Source organism: Lepeophtheirus salmonis, chromosome 7 (assembly GCF_016086655.4).
Source record: "Lepeophtheirus salmonis chromosome 7, UVic_Lsal_1.4, whole genome shotgun sequence".
NCBI classification, from domain to species: domain Eukaryota; kingdom Metazoa; phylum Arthropoda; class Copepoda; order Siphonostomatoida; family Caligidae; genus Lepeophtheirus; species Lepeophtheirus salmonis.
The window spans coordinates 18,780,055-18,792,617 of NC_052137.2; the positions used below are offsets into that span (position 1 = coordinate 18,780,055).

Consider the following 12,563-nt stretch of genomic DNA (forward strand, 5'->3'; position numbering starts at 1 on the left):
TGGTTATCAAAAATGAGATTAAAGTAGTGAAAATGAAGAAAAAATCAAAATAACTACGCGTAATACACAGCACCAAAAGAGTAAACGTATTTACTCGCAACATCTTTCAGACTAAATACTTATCACATTAGGCCAATTAGAGCAATGTTGTGCAAATTTCGTATAAATAATTCTTTATAAAATATTAATCCTGTCTCTCGATTTAAATAGATAATTTTTATGGAACAAAATTAAGAAATCATTTTTTTTTAATCTTTTAAAATCAAAATGCGTCCATGAAGACCTTTTCCCGGACGGTTAAAGGTCATTTTCCATTTTAAATAAATGAAATACAAAATGAAAAATATCCTGAGATGCCAAATTTTTAACTTTTGCCATTACGTTATAGACTAATTGTCTTATATTATTAGCTTATAAAGCTAGTTAAACATCAAAATATTGGTATCATTGAGACACCATATAGTTTTGGGTTTATTGAAAAATCTTGTGTTTATTTTTTCGTAAGTAAATAAGTTTCTTTTGTATTTTTGATAATGGATGTAGTGTTTGAAAAAGAAGCTGTTTGTATTTTTAAATGCAAGTCATCGATTTCCGACGATTCATAGCCCTTATTAGTGTCCTGAGTGTAGATTGGTTGTACTCAAATTAGTTTTTGTTAAGCTGTGTATAATTAACTACTGTTAAATTCATAAGCCATGTGGTTCTTTTTTCAAATAATTCAAAATCTCCCCCTCTCCTCATCATATGGTTATTTTCCATGTGTGTGTATTTTTTTTTTTTTGTTATCTTAAATAAAAGTGTCAATTTTTTTAAAAATTCAATTCAATGACATATTTTTTGCGAAAGCACTAACTACAAACATATTATTCCCATCAGACAAAGATCCTGTATTCTATTCTAGTATTTTCTATCAACTACATGAGTTACAAAAAATCTTATGAGTCAATATTCGATTATATAAATTATGCTCTAAATACACTGAAATATTATCATAATTTGGGAAACATTGAGTGATGACATGTTAGAAAAATATGTGAATTGATAAATATATATCATTTATACGAGTATTACATAACATTTTTAAACAACCTTTGAATTTTTACATCTTATTAAGATAACTTCATTTGCTTTTAGAAGTTCCTAAATTTGTTTATGTTGTTTTGTTGTCGTTGGCAACCTAGACAGTTTATTTTAAAACTCCAAAGCTGTATTTTTTCATTCTTCCTTTTTTCCCCCTTCCAGTACATACAATTTTTATTCATAATCCCCTCTAGAAAGAGATACAGAACCCCCCCCCTCATTCTGTATTCATGATTAAAGGATAAATTGGTCTTGTTATTGTGATGTACAGAGGGTATTGTGGTGCACAGAGTGGGGAGTTAAAAATGAGCTGGTTTTTTATCTTATGCACAAACGACTCATCTGGTTAAGATGTTTACTTTGTAAAAAATGATATTCGTTCAAAGAGCTTTTATTTCGTGTATACTCACAACGACAAAAAATGAACGAGCAACATATCAAACAGCGAAGCTTAGTGTGACCCAAAGACCATTAGGACTGTTATCCATAAAGATTTTGGCCTAATTTTCTATATCCGAAGACCGACAACTCCAAAAAGTTAAAGAAGAGATTTGAGAGATGCAAGAAAATCCCCCAAGTTCCCCAGACCACAACCCCCTCCACCATTTCTGGTGGGATACCATCAAGAGGACAACCAATGCGAAGCCTAGACCAATGTGGACTCCCTCAAAGCTGTCATCGGCAAAAAGTGGACATACTATCCTGAACAGAATATACAGAAGGAGTGCGCCAAATTAAGGGCCAGAATCGAGGCTGTCATTGAGGCCAGTGGATATCATATTGAATGATGAAAGTTCTATCACACGTTTCAGTATCCCAAAAAGTTTATTAAAAAATAAAAAGTTACACGAACTTAATTCCACATTTCCCTAACCACTCATTTTGGCATCTATATTCTGTATGTTAACCAAAAAAAGAGAGAACCTTAACTCTCAGAGAGAGTATTTTATCTTTGTAAACAAGGCTCTTGGATCCCCGTTGGGACAGGGCTTAAGATTGATTTTTCTTTTTTTCAGCATGAAGTATCCTTTGAGCTTTGGAGATGAGTTATTTTAATATTACACACTCCTTTCATCTGATGATGTGACAATGAGCCAATTTTTACAAGTCAGGAATTGGTTAAATTTTTATTCAATTTCAGTATCGACTTTTCTTATGACGGGAGTAGATGGTTTTTGTGCAGCATAAAGTATCCTAAAGTAAATATATGTTAAGTTTATATGGCTATGATGGTGCATCCTTGGCATCTAGAAAGTTTGGAATGTCTTATCCAGTTAATAAATGCTAGTTCTTTGATTTGAGATAGCATTTTGAGTAAACAGTTTAGTAGTTGCTTCACATGACGCGTACAAAGTCAAATAAGTTTTGAAAGTTCAAACATCGGTTCATAAATTTTGCTATTTTAACTATTATTTTCTATTTTATTATTGCTTCGAACTTTATCTATAGACTATGGGATTCTATTCATTTTATAAAACCTTTTCCATATAATGAATTATTTAACATAAAAAATGCTCTAACATCTTTTCACGTTCCTCAGAGTACGTCGGGCATGTCTCAGGTCTAATAACATCAAATATTGTCATAAATAGAAAGCAGATTACTATAATTATCAGACAGTCTATAATAAATTGATTCGAGGGTCTTTCTTTGCTTCAAAGGGAATAATTTCACCATAAATAAATTTTTATCCATGAAATTTAGGAAAAAATTGATTCTAAAGGAGGTCCTGGATTTACTTGAAGAAGAGGACATCGATGAACCCTTGAACTTTCTGACATTTGGTCCAGATGAGGGCAATGAGGCAACTGATATTGAAGATGAGGATGAGGAGAAAGTTGGTCCCTTGGATCAATACTGTAAGGAGAAAGAGATCATTGCAAACAAAAAGATGGTACTAGGCCATATATAACTGGTCCTTAAATGCCGTGATGGTTCAGGCCGAGAGACTTTTCGAACTGTTGGCAAGTTCTATAGGAACAAAAGAGAGTAGCAGAAGAGCCAAATCGACTGTACGAGGAAGTGTTAATCTACAATGCTTGCCACATAGTGTAAGATCCAAAAACAGAACAACTCTAAATACAAATGCAGTCATGAACCATAAAAGCTATGATCAGGGCAAACACTTGATTTATTTCAAAAGTGACACGAAAAGTGTTTGCCAAAGGTGCAAGGAGACACAACTCGGACTCTGGCTTACTTGTTATAAATTAAAAAAAATATAGAAATTTAAAATTTCATTTTTGAACTTTTTTCCGAAGAAATTAATTTTTTTCAACAAAATGTAATATTTAAAATTTCGTTTTTAAAATTTTTTTGAATAAAAAAATTAGTATTTGACCTTCTTTCCAAGAAATTTAATTTTTTGTAACAAGCTATGAATTTGTGAATTTTATTATTCAAAAATTTATATTTTTGTGACAAGCTGTGAATTTTTGATTTTATTATTTAAAAATTGGTTTTTTTTTTAAATAGCAATGGATTTTAGAATTTGTTTTACTAAAAAGCATATGTTTAAAAATGACTTTCAATTTTCGAAATAACTTTCCAAATAATTTAATTTTTTCAAAAAAAAAATATCCAATAACCAAGCTATGGGAGTAAAATAATGAAAAATTTCGAGTACGACGTAAATGTAAGCACGATTTTGATTGCATAGTTGATTAATATTAATGGAAATAATAAAATATTTTTTCAAAAAATAATCTATTAAAAATAATAAATGTCTTTTTACAACGCCTATTATAATTCTATCCCAACAGAGGATCCCCTGAAACCAACCCTGTATGTAATTATCATAAAGTTTCATGATCTCTCCAGGTATATATAAATGACTCATATCTCATACAAGTAAATTAATTAATTAACTAAAAAACCTTGTTCGTTTTTTGCATATTCATTGTTCACTAATTGAAGTATAATCACAATCAAGGCAGGTATTGTGAGCTATTATTTTGATAGTATACACAAGACATACACCATAAAAACCAGACTTTTAGTCTAACTTAATAAATAAAAAATTTATAGGCGCTTGTGTCCTACTTAAAAGAAAATTTATTTTTCTTTATAGATTGTTGTTATATCATAATAAAGAACAAATAATTACTATTTCTGTTCTTATTCAAGGGTTGTATTTACTTGTTTTGGAGCAAAATCTTGGTCCTCATCGATCTAAAAAAAAAAAAAAAAATGAATGAAGACCGAACCGAAAAAAAAGTCTTTAACGGTATTTACATACTAATAGTATAAGGAATCTTTAACATCTGACACGACATGTCTATAGATGCAAGGTCCTAGTATCTCAGCAAAATTATACATTATGAAATTTAAAAAATCCGAGCTAATATATTGCCAAAAAATGATGTCATGTATTCAATTGAATTTAGGGTCAGAAATTTGACTTTCTCTTAGTTTAAATTTGAAATCCTGTCAGGTTTTAACTGGATAGAGGGTGCCCAAGTGGCTATTCTTGTATATCAATAGTGTTATAACCGTCGAGAAAAAATATATAGAGGTAACAAGGCATGCAAAAGGATGTTCAATTAGTTTCTGCTGCTAACTTTGGAATTACATAGGAATATATTTGATTTCTTTTTTCCTTCAAAATTGTTTTTTTTTTAAATTATCAAAACTATACATAAATTATAGCATCAATATATCGTCCACAAATAATTTAAGGTCTTCCTATAATTGAACTCCGTTGTAATTAATTATGAAAATATGGCAGTTTGTAGTAATACATATGAAAAGAATGATGTTTCTTATCAAAATTAATTACAATGGCTTATAAAGAAGTCGGTTCGAACTCATTATAAAAAGGTGAAACATTCATGTTTAATATTTTATATTTTAAAACATATTAAAATTGAATTAAATGTGCTCATTTTACACTAATGAATGCAAAAAATGCATTACAAATGACTTCATTTTAAACCTTAAATTATATGTGGAAGATACATTTATGCTATAATATATACATGGGGGCAAAACTTCCCTGGGCTAAACTGCATGGGGCGTAACATACTAGAACCCTATATTACTATTGATACATTTCTTTCTTTTTATCCCTGGGATTTCTTACATTTCTTTAAGCATCAAATAAGATCATACACCTATGAAAATAGTGCTCCTAGTCAATGGTCCTATTGAAATAGACTCATAATTCCGGATCAGTAACTCTTTTGTCCTTTTCAACACAATTTCTTCTTTATTTCCTAACTATGTTTCATTTTTCTTCTTCTTCTGATCTGTAGCTGAAATCCAACTATAAAGTTTGAACCTAACATAAACAAAAAAACCACGAATATGTCATGCAACTAAATCTCCAGGAGGCAAAGTTACCAGAGGCAAAAATGTTTGCTGTAAATTTACCTCGTACACCTCGTAATAAAATAAATGTTTTTAAAACTACCTAAAATTCTTGGGTATTGTAACTACTCCCAGAAATTGAATAGTCAAACCCTATGATTGACTCAAATATGTTTATAAATTGTTGGGCTCTATGTATGTATTTATGAAATATTGATAAGAAAATGCAAGAATTTCACCTTTTGTTAATTTATGTTCAATATTGTTTTTATGTTTACGCACCATATGTGTAAAAAAACTGACGGGACAAAATGTGACAAAACGAAGACATGAAGAAACATTTTTGTGTTATATCGTTACTTAAGTTTCTCAGTCTCCAGTAAGTTATCCTCTCTCAGCAAGATCCCGGGAAACCAATTTTTAAATTCCGAGATAAGATAGTAAATATTACATAGTTTGAAACGTGTTGCTTCAGCATAAAACCAATCTTGAACTAATTGATAGGGTAAACTCAGGTAGGTAGTCTACAAAATATTTGTATCAATTAGTTTTTGTTAAAAACGTACACTGGTTGGCAAATGGGATTATCATATTTTGGAGATTAAAGTTCGGGATTTTTTTAATGTTAATGCACCACAAATGTACAAAGGGTGGACTCAAAACTTGCAATTGAATTTGATTACAATTTTTTCCCCTTATTTTTAATTGGGATGTTTCATAACACGACCAAACGACAGCTCAAACAAAATATACATGTATAGTGTTTATCTCTAAGCGTAAGAATGTCGGAGAAACAACCCAAAGGCAGCACGTGTGCCAGAGTACGCGCTGAAAAGGCTGCAGAGATCATCCGTATCTCCATTTGTACTGCCTGCAACATCAAGAAGGCCATTACAGCCTCATACAACCAAGAAGAACCAAAACTTTTGCATGAACAATATGGCTGATTTCTAGCCTGCCTAAATGTCCTCTCTTCCAACAATGACCTCAACACGCTGGACTTTCCTGCTTGAACTATCTTAAAGAAGAATGTCTTCCACGCCTCTCATACAAATTTGGATTCGTTCCGAGCTGCTATCATGACATCGTGGTACGCAAGGGCCACGGCCTTCATTATCAAGAGCTGCCATTACGTTCACCGGCGTGTATAGGTTGTTATTCCTGCTAGTGCAGGAAGACATATTGAATTTTAAAAAAGTTGTCGTTTTTTGTAATTTAGTCATTCTACTGCTAGATTTGGGTACCACTTTGTATAATAGACTTACGTGGCATTTATTCATGGAGACTCCAATTGACTATAAATAATAAAAGGGGCGACCACATGGGGAGGGCTGTAGGGGCTGTAGCACCCCTTCCCCCCAAATCAACAAATTTTTGATTCTGACTAGAAAATTTAATATTTTTGATTTTTTTTTGCAAAAAATGTAATATTTAAAATTTTATTTTATTTTCCAAAAATTTTATTGTCTGTGAATAGCTATGGGTTTTTGAAATTTTTACACGAAACATTTAATAATTGATTTTTTTTTTAAATTATATTTGAAAATTTTTTTCCAAAAAAATTTCATTTCTTGTGAACAACTCTGGATTTTTGAAATTTTCTTAGCTATGGATTTATGAATTAAAAAAAAATTAATTGTCTTTTTGAAATTAATTTTCGAAATCTCATTTTTTTTTTTTTTTTCAAAATAATTTCAAACAGCTTTGGATATTTGAAATTTTTTTCCAAAAAGATTAATTTTTGAAATTTTTTAATTTTTTTAGAATTTTTGAAAAAAATATTTGAGTTTCATTTTTTGTCTTTAGCTTTAGATTTGTGAAATTTTTTTCCAAAAAGATTAATTTTTTGAGAATAGCTAATATTTGTAAAAAAAAAATTCCCAAAAATTCTATTTTTTGTAAATATTTCTAGTTTTCAGAAACTTTTTTTCAAAAAGTTTAATTTTTTGATCTTTGAAATTTTTTGAAAAATAATTTAAGAGTTTGCTTCTAACTTTGTGTCTTAAAAAATATTTCTATAACAAAAAATTTAATTTTTTTCAAAAAAATTCCAAAAACCAAGACCCTCACCTCAAAATATAATTCTACAGACGCCCTTGTACAAGACAACCATATTTATGAAGATATCAATCTATTTTTTGAAATGACTTGGAATAAATATTCACACATATGTTTGTTGGTAGGTGGAGGAACACCATTTGAACTTCTCAAATGGAATATGGCGATCACCACCGTCAATCATTTAAAAGTAGATAATAAGTTGAGATATATCCTTATTCAAAAATATATTGAAAAGGAAAAGCAGGAAGGAGAGAAAAGGGAGAATGGAGAGAAGAGAGATAGAGGCACTAATGTATAGAAGAACAGGGAAAGAAAGAGAGTTATACTACTAGAGGGGGAAAACACTCTTATGTACTACTATTACCTACACACTACATATTTAGAGCTCTCAGTCAAGACGGAAAAAAGAAGGGGGAAAATTATACAAAAAAATTCAGTCTCGAAAACGTTGTGACACTGATATAGTTGATTCTAACCATGAGAAGGTTGAGTAGTAGTTACATTACAAATAGTTGAATATTATACATATATATTTAAAATATACACTTTGCCGAAATTTAGAAAGCACAAGAGGGAATAAAAAGAAGTATTATTTGCAATATTATATATATTTGTGCAAACAGCAGGAATCTATATATATGTATATTCATTTCTACATATGAATTCATAAGAGTAGGTAAGTTTGCAAGTCAATATATTAATTAATAATAAATAGTAACCTTCTATAAAGACATGGGAAGGAGGGGAGGGGGGTTGTTAGGAGGATAAGGGGCATGGACGTCATGAAAAGGTAGAAATTACACCTAATTTTCATTACAGGCTCTTTAACTCGTATTCTTCCCTTTATAGTTTGCAAGTCAATACATGCACAAATAGTTTTTATGATTTCTGATTATATTAATACTTTGCATTTATTCAAGTTTTTTTTTAGTTTTGCGTCGTGTTTTGATCGAGTTAGTGCAAATTACCAATTTTTGAGCTTGAGTTTTTATTTTCTGCGTCAAGTTGAGTTTTTAATAAAACAATTTACAAATTTTTTCGAGTACGTATTAGATCAATAAATCAATTTTCGTATTTAATCGAGTTCAATTTTTTTAATTTCTGTGTCCAATTGAATTTATGTTGTAGGACAATATTCCAATTTTCAAGTTCAAGTTCTTGAGTTTTGGTCCGAGTTAAGTTTGTGTAAGGACTATATATCCATTTTAAAGCTCTCTCAAGTTAGGATATTGTAGTTTTGTCTCATATCAAACCCGTGTTAGAATAATATACCTATTTTTTTTAGTTCTGTGTAGAATTAAGTTTCTGTTAAGATAATAGGCAATTTTTTGGGGTCATTTTAGATTCAGTTTCAGTTTTTGAGTTCAATTTAGTTTCAATTTTCGAGTTCAATTTAGTTTCAATTTCCAAGTTCAGTTTATTTTGAGTTTTTGAATTAGCTTAGCTAAATTTTTAAAGTTCAATTTAGCTCAGAGTTTTTGGATTATGTGTCAAATCGAGTTTGTGTTAAGAAAACATACTAATTAGCGAGTTCTGCATGATTTGAGTTTGTAATTCAATAATTTTTGAGTTCGGTTGAGTTCAATTTTTTAAGTTCTGTGTAAAATCTAGTTCGAGTTAAAACAATATACCCATGTTCAAGATTTAGCTTTTGAGTATTTATCGAGTTGAGTTTGTAATGGGAACAATATGTCGTATTTCGAGCTCAATTAAAATCGAGTTATTGAGCTTTGTCTCAAATATTGTAGAAATTTCATTTCCTATTCGATATTTTTCCTAAGCTTAAATCTATGTCAGTTTTTGAATCCCAAAGTATAATTTTTGTAAATAAATTTAATAAAAATAATAAAAAAATTTTTAAGATAAATATCATAACAAAATTTTTACAAAGATGCCGCAAGATTTAATCTGAAAGGGTCCATATCGGGTCCAATATAAATCTTTTAAATAAAATAAAGGTTATAAACAGTAATGTAAGTTATTGAATATATACACTCATCCCGCAAATGTGAATATAAATCCTATAATTGATACAAATATGTCAAATAACATATTAGACTGTATCCACATATATGGTATATGATTTTAAAAAATTAATTAGGATGTTCTAATTTTCTTGATTTTTTGTCCAAAATCATTTTTATGTTGATAAAGCACAAATAATATGCAAGTATAATATACATATATATTATAATAAAAATCTATTTTTCGACAAAATATGTATGATATCTATATAATAATAATTATGTGATTAATTGAGTGGCGTGTTTATTTTCATATATTTTTTCATTCATGTTTGTAAATAATATGTAAATAAAATCGTTTATTATCATTGTTTCTGAATAATGTCATGACATAATACTTAATCAATCTACAAATTGATATAGCCAATTAATTTAAGGTTTTTGCTGTCGTGAATGGAGTTATTTTCCTTAATGTAGTATATCAATATTTATTCTACTTTTTAAAAGATATGCTAGATTATTTTTTAATGAAAAAAAAAAAAAAAAATGATATATGCATTTATTAAATGCTCAGACAAGTTGACCTTAATCGATAGATATTCTTAGTGATGAAAATCCGGTGTATTTTTTAGCTTGCCCATTTTTTTAATTTTTTTTGGAATTGATGATCTGAAGAATCTTTAGCTGATGTCATTAACTCTGTGTAGTAAACTTCCTTTTCTACTACCGGGCCGTGCAAAATTATTTACCGATGATGTAAATGTACTTTTTGAGAGGTTTTGTGGCAACCAATCTGATAGTTTCGTATTTTTACTGTTAAAATAAACAAAAATCCTTCCTGTGAGAGCGTAACAACTTCCACACGTGAGACCATCTCCAATCAGGAAACAAAGAGGATCGAAATTGCAGCCCTCCTCCGAGCGGGAGTACCTCATAACAACATTAAAGAACAGGTTGGGGCCTCTTTGAAGACAGTTTACAACGTTTCCAAGCGGTTGGAGGCTGGGGGTGATCTCAAGCATTCCCCTGGGGCTGGTAGGAAGCCCACTGTCTCAACCAGGCAAGTAAAGGCAGTGTTCAAGAGGACTCCCAACAGGTCCATTGCCGACATGGCCAGAAAGATGGGAATATCGACATCAACTGTTTCAAGGGCATTGAAAAGGGCTGGAGGAAAGTCCCTGAGGCGTACTGAACACCCTCTGCTAACTCAACGTCAGTGAGAAGTCAGACTTGAGCGTGCCAAAAAATCTTGAATGATATCAAGAGCTCTTCTGGACGCATCATCATTTTTTCAGATCAGAAAACTTTTACGGTCGATCCTGTTTTCAACAGGAAAAATGACCGTGTTGTGAGCTTTAGAGATGTTTGGAGATCCAATGAGAAGGCCATGAAGCCGGTATGGTTCCCCACTGGCTCAGATTAACAACGGAGGATTATGTGAAGATTCTGGCGTCCAAGGTCCTTCCGTGGATCAAATCCATAGTCGGCAACTCTCCTTGGGGGTTTCAACAAGATGGAGCACCCGCCCACGCTTCCAAGAAAGCTCAGGAGTGGCTCCATGACAACATGAACTTTTGGCCAAGGACTACTGGCCCCCTCAGAGCCCAGATCTGAACCAACTAGACTTCTCTATCTAGGGACACGTGGATACCAAGGCCTGCAAAAAACGACACAAGAACATAAATGCCTTAAAGGCTTCTGTCAACCAGGCCTGGGCCTCCGTGGACGCCGATTACATCCAGCAAGTCTGTGGCAGCTTCAGACGTCGCTTGACCAGTGTCATTGAGTCAAATGGTGGCTACATTGATTAAATTTGATCACAAACTATTTTATTATTCTAAAAATGTATGAATAAATTGTTTCTCAAGTCATTCGAAATGTTATTATTGTCCGCAATATGTTCTGAACAAAAATCGGTAAATAATTCTGCACGGCCCGGTATAACCAATTATAGTAGAAAGCCTGATTAAACATTCGTGGGTGATCACGCAAGAGGGAGAGTTACCTCCAGGATTTGCTGTAGAGTTAAATTGTAAGTCTATATGTTAAACCTGGAGTAGAATTGAGGATCGACATTGGAGTATTCTTGACATTGTCCTTGTTGATTTGTTATCTCCCCTCCTTCCTCGTCACAACTGATTACAGATGATTTAATGAAACATCATGACAGCTAAGCTGTTCTTCTCTACATTCAAGCCAATAATCTGGGCTCCACATGTGAAGACATTTTCAATTCTCATTATAAATAATTGATTTTTGTTAAATGTAATAAGAAATAGAGTTGTACCTCAACTTGTTCGTTCGATATAAGCCTTGAAAGATTTTCCAATTTATCTGTACAACCCTGTACATATTCACAATTAGAAAAGCAATTTCTACCAATTATGTCCAAATAGTCTAAGCGTGAAGAGATCCCTTTAAGGATTGTTTTGTTCTACTAAAAAAATGGCATACCTTGATTTATATTAATTATATTATGGCTAAAAGAATAAGATATATGCATACATATATAAGATCAACACCAATGAAATATTTCACTGATTAACATTGTTCCTCAGTTGGCATATAAAATAGATCAATCAACATGGGGCTATGAAAAATAATGATGTTCCTACGTTGTTATTCAACTCATAGACTGAATAATAATGTCAATCATATGTTCACTCAAAGGTGATAAAAGTTATTACTTTTTTGACGTTTCTGTCTACATAGATAATTATGTAAAGAGTTATATTTATAACTTTTTTCATATTATTTGATGACTCTAGAACATTAAAAATTAAAAAAATAATTTGGATAAATGAGATAATTTATCATTGAATTAGTTGAATCCCATCTAGTATTAAAAATTCATATTTAAATAACACAAGGCAAAAAAAATGCATAAATAATATTAATTCACTTTATGTTTCTTTTTTTTATATATACCGGGAAGTCATATGATTTACAACATTAGGTTTACTAGAATAATTATATCGTTAAGAAATAGGTTAAGTTTAGTTTCTCCTTCCTTTTTTATCCCTTGGTTAGTGATTATTATAATTTCATTTTCGATGAATACTTAGGAATGACTGCGATAGATGTAATAACAGCTGATATTACATTTACCTTAAATTGGAAATATAAAAAGCAAAATATGAGTAACAACTT

General features: G+C 30.9%; 1 protein-coding gene across 5 annotated transcripts in view; it reads left to right on the plus strand.

Moving 5' to 3' along the window:
- The first annotated feature begins 7,839 nt into the window (after positions 1-7,839).
- LOC121121834 (neuronal calcium sensor 1) overlaps positions 7,840-12,563 on the plus strand; it is a 202,557-nt gene continuing 197,833 nt past the window's right edge. For 2 of the 5 annotated variants that reach the window (XM_040716826.2, XM_040716829.2), the window contains exon 1: positions 7,840-8,125. The gene's annotated coding sequence lies outside the window, so the exon portion shown is untranslated. The remainder of the gene's footprint in view (positions 8,126-12,563) is intronic. The other 3 variants (XM_040716827.2, XM_071889953.1, XM_071889952.1) reach the window with 2 other exon arrangements.